Raw genomic sequence first — 7,363 nt, forward strand, 5'->3', positions numbered from 1 at the left:
ACCACCCCAGCCCAGTTTTGAATTTTATATTTAGGTTATCAGGTGCTTAAAAAATTCATGATGAGTCTTTTTTTGGTGGATTATTCTGTCAAATTACTCTCCCAGGGTGGGGGTATATCTCAGTTGGTAGAGTGCTTGCCTTGCATGCATAAGGCCCTGGGTTCAATATCCAGCACACACACAAAAATATATTCTATCCCTTTTGGGTAGAATATTTCTTGTTCTATCAAGTGGCATTGTTGTTTATTATGATTTTTTTACCCTGAATCCTTTCATCTTTTTTTTTTTTTAATATTTTTTAGTTTTAGGTGTACACAACATCTTTATTTCAAACCCAGTGAGTGCCTCACGCATGCTAGGCGAGCGCGCTACCACGTGAGCCACATCCCCAGCCCTGAATCCTTTCATCTTGATATTATTAGTAACACCATTTTTTTTTTTTTTTTTTTTGGTACTGGCAATTGAGAACCCAGAGGCACAAACCTTTATTGTATTTTAGAGATAGGGCCTCATTGACTTGCCTAGGGCCTCACCAAATTGCAGAGACTGGCTTTGAACTAAGGATTTTCCTACCTCAGCTTCTTGAGCAGCTGGGATTACAAGAATGAGCCACCATATTCAGTTTTTTTTTTTAACCTTTATTTTATTTATTTTTATGTAGTGGTGAGGATCGAACCCAGGGCATCGCATGTGCTAGGCAAGCGCTTTACCGCTAAGCCACAACCCCAGCCCTAGTTCTTTTCTTTCTTTTTTTGTACTGGGGATTGAACCCAGAGACATTTTACTACTGAGCTACATACCCAATCCTTTTACTTTTTGTTTCGAGACAAGGTCTTGCTAAATTGCTTAAGGCCTTGCTAAACCGCTGAGGCTGGCCTAAATTTGGGATCCCCTGCCTCAGCCTCCAGAATAGCTGGGATCACGGGTATGTGCCTTTGGCCCAGTTCACACACCTGTCATTTATAAATCAGTATTTCCTGGAATATATTTTTTACTCTTTTATCTTGAACTTTGCTCAGTGTGTGTGTATGTATGTGTATATTTAACAAATTAATTAAAACAACTTACATTCATTTAATGGATTGATATATTAGGACTTGTTTCTTCTTATTTTATGTTTATCAATAATTTCTTTGCTTTTTTTCTCTTTTTCTTCTGAAAGACCCCAGCCCAATAACTTTAGGCCCAGTAATAAATCACCAGGGCTTGCTTCCGCACCTGCACAGACGTCAGATGTATTTTTCAGAAAATCAGTTAAGTGTAACCGATTAAGAAAGGACAGGATGGTTGGGAAAGGAACCGGCACGGTTGGGCAAACGGGATCATACAATGAAAAACCATACAATGAATAACAAATGATTTTTATATGGTTTTTCCAGGAACCTATAGTGAAAAACAAGTTTACCCTTTAAGTGACCTATATGCTGGATTCAAAAGAGCCAATGAGATACCTGTTACTGTGCTAGGAGGGAAACTGACCACTGTACCCTATAAAAGATCTGTACCCCAACGCCCGGTGTGCCAGTTCACCGAAGCTCCGGCTGAGGTTTCGCTGGGCACCCGCAGGCGCCTGTGTATCAATAAATCACCTCTTGCTTTTGCAGCCAGTGCCTCGTGCGTCTTTCTTGGACAGGGAATCGGTGGGTCTTTCATTTGGCGAGCCAGCCAGGAGAACTCCTGTAACCCCGTCCGGATCCCTGCCCGAGGAACACCCGATAACCACTGGGAGGTAAGCTGGCCAGTTCGTGTCATTTTGTGTCTCTGTCTGTCTGGTTGTTATCTTGTTATCTGTTCATGCGCAGCGTCTGTACGATTACGCGTAATCGCTCTGTATTCTGGGCAGCTTGAGAAGGAGTTGACGAACTCGGACTTCTCCCCTGCCACCCTGGGAGACGTCCCAGGGGCTCAGGGAGGCCCATCTTGGGGGGCCTCCAATGTTCTGTAGAGTACACTGTACTCGTGGGTGACGGAGGTGACGGTATCCCTCCTCTCCCTAATCCGTCAGGTACGTTCGGTTTGTGCTCGAGCCGCGCAGCATTCTCTGTGTCCAGTCTGATATTTGTGTCTGTCTTCTTGCCTTTGCACTTTCTCACTCCATCTAAGACTAACATGGGACAATCTATAACAACTTTAACATCTCGCTTTGACTTTTCTCAAAGCCCTGTCCTCATTATTAAATTAGTGTTAATTGGCTTTAGAGATGGGAACCAAATTTTCAGTCACAAATTTTAACACTCTCAAGGGGACTTTTAAGGAGTCCCCACTCTGCTCTCTTGGGGAAGCCTAGCACTCGAAACAACTGCAAGCAGAGGATGGACTTTTTGGGAGCTGGCTACTAAAAAGTTAGAAAAAAAAAAAAAATGCCTAATGCCTAAGGTCAAACCAAACTGGAGGAACTGATCCTATGGGTGAAAGATGGGATTAAGGGACTCCCAGCAGCTGCCAGAGCCATTTAGCTCTGGGGAGTTCCCTGGGTCCTTGTCTACATCTTAAGGATTACACCACCTCTGTTTACTTAAAAAGAAGGGACACTGAATGCAGTAAAGTCAGTCACACTGGGACCCTTGATTTTACACCTATAGTTGCCTCTACGTGAAAACATCTGGTCCACTCATGGGAAAGTCTATGGTGCCACTGATGGGAGTCATAATTAAATGAAAGTTCAAAACCTGGAGAGATATTTTCTTATCTGGTTGTCTGATTGTTTCTTAGGGATAATCTAGGTTAAATGTGTGTCTAAAAAAAATAATAATAATAATTTTTATTGTAACAATCTGGTATCTGAATGGGTTTCTAAAGCATTGCACTATCTTGCAGTTAAAAGTTGGGTTTAAGCAATTGTTTAATTTGATTTCAGATAGTTCATGCTAGAAAACTTAAATACTTGGGATAAAAAAAAAAATTTAAAGAGTTTCAATTTTGAACTGGGTAGCCTGAAAAAAAATTAAAACGTTGGTCTGGCTCATAAAAATGACATTAGATAAAATACCAATAGTCTTAGAAATTTTCAAAGCTTAATTTCAGATATATATGGTAATGTGTGGGCAAATTTAATGTAACTCAATGCTACTTTAGAAACTTCAGAACAAGCAAAGTGGCTTAGAGGTACTAAAGAAATTTCTTCTGATGGTAGAGATCCTATTTCCAGTTTTATATGAACAAGTTTTTCTAATGTAAAAAGATATAAAATTTTAAATTTTGAAAATTGCTTCTTAAATTTGTATCATAATTTTCAACATCTAAACCTGGAAATATAACTTAAGGTTAAAATGCCTTAGGCCTAAAGTGTCTGCTCAACTCAAACTAGACCAAACCAAGAAGTAAATTGTATGGTATTTACTAACTACTGGCCAGTCATCTTTTTTTTTTCTTTTTAGGACTCTTGTTTTTTCTTAGATTCTGTATTTTTTTTTTTTTTTTTTTTTTTTTTGAGCTCGTGATTCTGATCCTGCAGACCTAGGTTAATGTTTTTCTGATCAGTGAAGTTTTTTTAAAGAAAAAAAGAAAAACAAAAAAACATTGCAATGGAGATTTCATCTGCGAAAAGCTACGAGGCCTTTATTATTGTTATGTGTGCACACTCTTGTTATGTGTTGTATGTCGGTATGTCTGTATGTGTGTATGTCCATATATCCTGCAGTGATATAACAATTGACAGATGAGGAGCGCTCATAAAAAAAAAAAAAAAATTAAAAATAGATCCAAATATCTTTAATTCACGTGATTCAAACGGTTCAATTTAGATTGGGTAAACAGATAAAAGTAAAAATGTCCTCAAAATTAAGCTTATAAGTTTCTCTAGGTGTTCAAAAAGGCCCTAATAAAATGTTAACTCTGCTTAAATTTAAAAGTTTACAAGTATTGTTTCAAAATGTGAACAAAAGGAGGTTTATGTAATTATGGTGTTATTAATGTGTTCATATCTTCCAGGTATACAAGTCTGTAAGGTAGAAGCTTCAAAAGAACATTATATCAAGCTGGTGTTCTAAAGTTGTATGGTAATTTTAGGCTTCAAAAAAAAACATGTTAGAGATTCAATTATATCATTTGTGTTCTAAACTGAACTTGTTATCAATAAGATATGTACGGTTCCATGTTACTTTCTACTCTGAGGGTCTGAGAGCCTAATCTATGTAAAGGTTTTATTGCAAAACACAAAAGTACATTACAACTTTTCTATAAGAGGTTAAAAGCTTTCAGCCTTTAATTCATGTTTTAGGTGTGATATTAAACTTGAACAACAATTTATGTAAACTTTGTAAAATGATCAGCTTCAGAACTATAGTACTTGAGATTTATAAAGAGCCCTGCCTTACTTGAAATAAGGCTCTGTCCCATCTCACTACATGTGAAAGTGGCTATGAAAGAAGTAAGCCAGATTTCAGTACAGTTAAAGTTGTGTCCAAAAGTAGGTTTTTGCCAAGATTACTAGGATCTCAAACAGGAAATTATGATGTATAACCCTGCCAGAATTCAAGGTAGCTATTATATAAGCTAAATATGTTTTTACCCTAGTTAGTTTTGTTTTGTAGTTTGCTTATAGATGGTTTAAGGATTGCCTGTTAATGTTTTAAAGAGGTATTGCTTTAAGAACACAACCTGGGTCAACATAAGATAAGGAGTTATCACCTACAGGATAGAGAGATAGACATTAAAGCCCAGTGCTCTTAATATAAGGCTGTTAACTTATTTGCTGGATGTTTAAGATCAAGTTTTTAAAATTAGTTAAATTTAAAAGGCCAAGAAAACCAATGTTCGGCTCTTGCCCTCTGAGTCAGTCTAAATCAGGGAATAGGGGACTTCTTTAAAGGGCTCAGCAACTCTAGGCCACATAACCTCCTGAGCAGGGAGATTAATGAGACCAGTGGAGGACAGAAAGCCAATCGGTGCATTTGCTGTAAAGAGGAGGGTCATTAGAAAAGGGAGACATCCCTGATGCTTCTGAGGGAAGCCACATGGTCAAGCAAGGCCTGGACCCATCCTAGCGCAATGGCACTAGCAGAACTGAAAAGCTGCTATGAAGTTCCCGAGGACTCCCAGGATAACTCAGCTGACTGTAAACAATAGGTAGAAACAAAAGTCAGTTTGACTTGCTTCATCTTAAACACTTAGCAAAGACAGTCAAAGCCAAAGCACAGCTGTTCCTGGACATCTTAAATGATAATAATAGTTAAATGTAACTTCCATAAATAAGTAAACTGGAGGCTACAAAAGAGATTCTTAGACAGAAATGCCTGATAACTGTCAAAGGGACTGCTAGAGTAGTTTTAGTCTAAGGCCTTTATTTCTAGCCAACGCAGGTAGGCTTGATGTTTGCTAATATGGTTATCCAGCCCTAAGTAGCAGAATTAAAGATTTCTCTATTAGACACAGAGGTTATACTAGTAAAAGGATTTTGCAGGATCAGATGGCATTAAATTATTAAACTATATCTTAAAGAAAAAGACATCTGTAACCCTACATGTTAGTTGTTGTGTTGACATCCCTGACATTTCTGACAATGTGACAAATATCCTTAAAGATTTACCTGCTCAGATGGAAGCCATGTTCTCAGCAACTTTTTCGTGGAAATAATATCCTAGCTCCTAGTTCCTGGTACTGCCTGATAGAAAACATTGTTAATCTTTGTCTTGGCCATTATACTCATCGGCATATTTCTGTGCTGTGGCATTTATTACTGCATCAATATGGTTCCAGTACTAATAAGTTCTTGTTTCTCTTATAGACCACCCATCACTCAAATGGCCCTCCAGCCTATTACTTCTCAATTAGACTTTCATCATGGACCACTCGATAGACCCAATATTTTTAAGGGGGACTCCAAACTGCTTGCCCCATGCCGTCCCTTTTCAGCCTGAAGAAGCCAGAAAGATTCTCTTCGTCCCCCTTCCTCACAGCAGTAAGGAGTTCCCAAATTAGAAAAAAAAGAAAAAAAAAAAAATGAAGCCAGATTTAAAGTTAGGAAGTCAGTGTAGTTAGATAAATCGGGGGTCTAATATCAAGTGACCAAGTCTATCACTGCCTTAGAAAAATCTCTCTCTTCCCTCGCAGAAGTCGTACTACAAAATAGGAGGGAATTAGATCTGTTATTCCTTAGGGAAGGTGGTCTCTGTGTGATTTTAAAGAAACAATGTTGTTTTTACGCTGACCATACAGGGGTAGTCCAGGAAACTATGGAAAAGGTCACTGAAAGGCTGGCCAAGAGACAGAAGAAATTTGAAGCACAACAAGGATGGTTTGAACGTTGGTTTAACAAATCCCCATGGTTAACTACTTTGCTATCCACCATAGCGGGACCTTTAGTTATTCTGCTAATAATCCTAACGTTTGGACCCTGCATACTCAATAGATTGGTGCAATTCATGAGAGAGAGACATTCTATAATCCAAACTATGGTTCTAACTCAACAGTACCAGTTGCTTAAACAACAAACAGGGTCACACACAAGCTTAATCCAAGAACCTGAGCAAGCAGAACAATGGATATAAGATTCTATCCATGATAAAGAAAAAGGGGGGAATGAAAGACCCCAGCCCAATAACTTTAGGCCCAGTAATAAATCACCAGGGCTTGCTTCCGCACCTGCACAGACGTCAGATGTATTTTTCAGAAAATCAGTTAAGTGTAACCGATTAAGAAAGGACAGGATGGTTGGGAAAGGAACCGGCACGGTTGGGCAAACGGGATCATACAATGAAAAACCATACAATGAATAACAAATGATTTTTATATGGTTTTTCCAGGAACCTATAGTGAAAAACAAGTTTACCCTTTAAGTGACCTATATGCTGGATTCAAAAGAGCCAATGAGATACCTGTTACTGTGCTAGGAGGGAAACTGACCACTGTACCCTATAAAAGATCTGTACCCCAACGCCCGGTGTGCCAGTTCACCGAAGCTCCGGCTGAGGTTTCGCTGGGCACCCGCAGGCGCCTGTGTATCAATAAATCACCTCTTGCTTTTGCAGCCAGTGCCTCGTGCGTCTTTCTTGGACAGGGAATCGGTGGGTCTTTCACTTCTTATTACTGAATTAATGAAGTATTAGATAGTACTTATGTATTTCATTCTTCTATTTTGGAAGGTACACATTGTATTGCTATTGTTTTCTTTGTTCTTATTTCCCTTTTTTTTCTTTTTTTGTACTGGGGACAGAAGCCAGCATCTCACACATTACCTTTATTTTATTTATTTATTTTTAATATTTTTTAGTTGTATTTGGACACAGTACCCTTATTTTATTCATTTATCTTTATGTGGTGCCCAGGATCGAACCCAGGGTCTCAACGTGCGAGGCAAGCGCTGTACTGCCGAGCCACAACTCAAGCCCCTTATTTATTTTTATGTATTGCTGAGGATCAAACC

At 38.6% G+C, this 7,363-nt stretch overlaps 1 long non-coding RNA gene across 3 annotated transcripts; it reads left to right on the top strand.

Annotated features, from left to right (window-relative positions):
* The first annotated feature begins 1,183 nt into the window (after positions 1–1,183).
* On the top strand, positions 1,184–6,967 carry LOC139705201 (uncharacterized). 3 transcript variants are annotated; one of them, XR_011707082.1, is made up of 4 exons: positions 1,184–1,729; positions 3,931–3,998; positions 5,726–5,899; positions 6,744–6,967. It is a non-coding gene; the product is annotated as an uncharacterized lncRNA (long non-coding RNA). The 3 variants fall into 3 exon arrangements; XR_011707081.1 differs by lacking the exon at positions 3,931–3,998 and having other exon boundaries at positions 1,188–1,729; XR_011707080.1 differs by lacking the exons at positions 1,184–1,729; positions 3,931–3,998 and having other exon boundaries at positions 4,014–5,899.
* The last annotated feature ends 396 nt before the right edge of the window (positions 6,968–7,363 follow it).

This window comes from Marmota flaviventris, chromosome 3 (genome assembly GCF_047511675.1).
Source record: "Marmota flaviventris isolate mMarFla1 chromosome 3, mMarFla1.hap1, whole genome shotgun sequence".
Taxonomy (NCBI): Eukaryota; Metazoa; Chordata; class Mammalia; order Rodentia; family Sciuridae; genus Marmota; species Marmota flaviventris.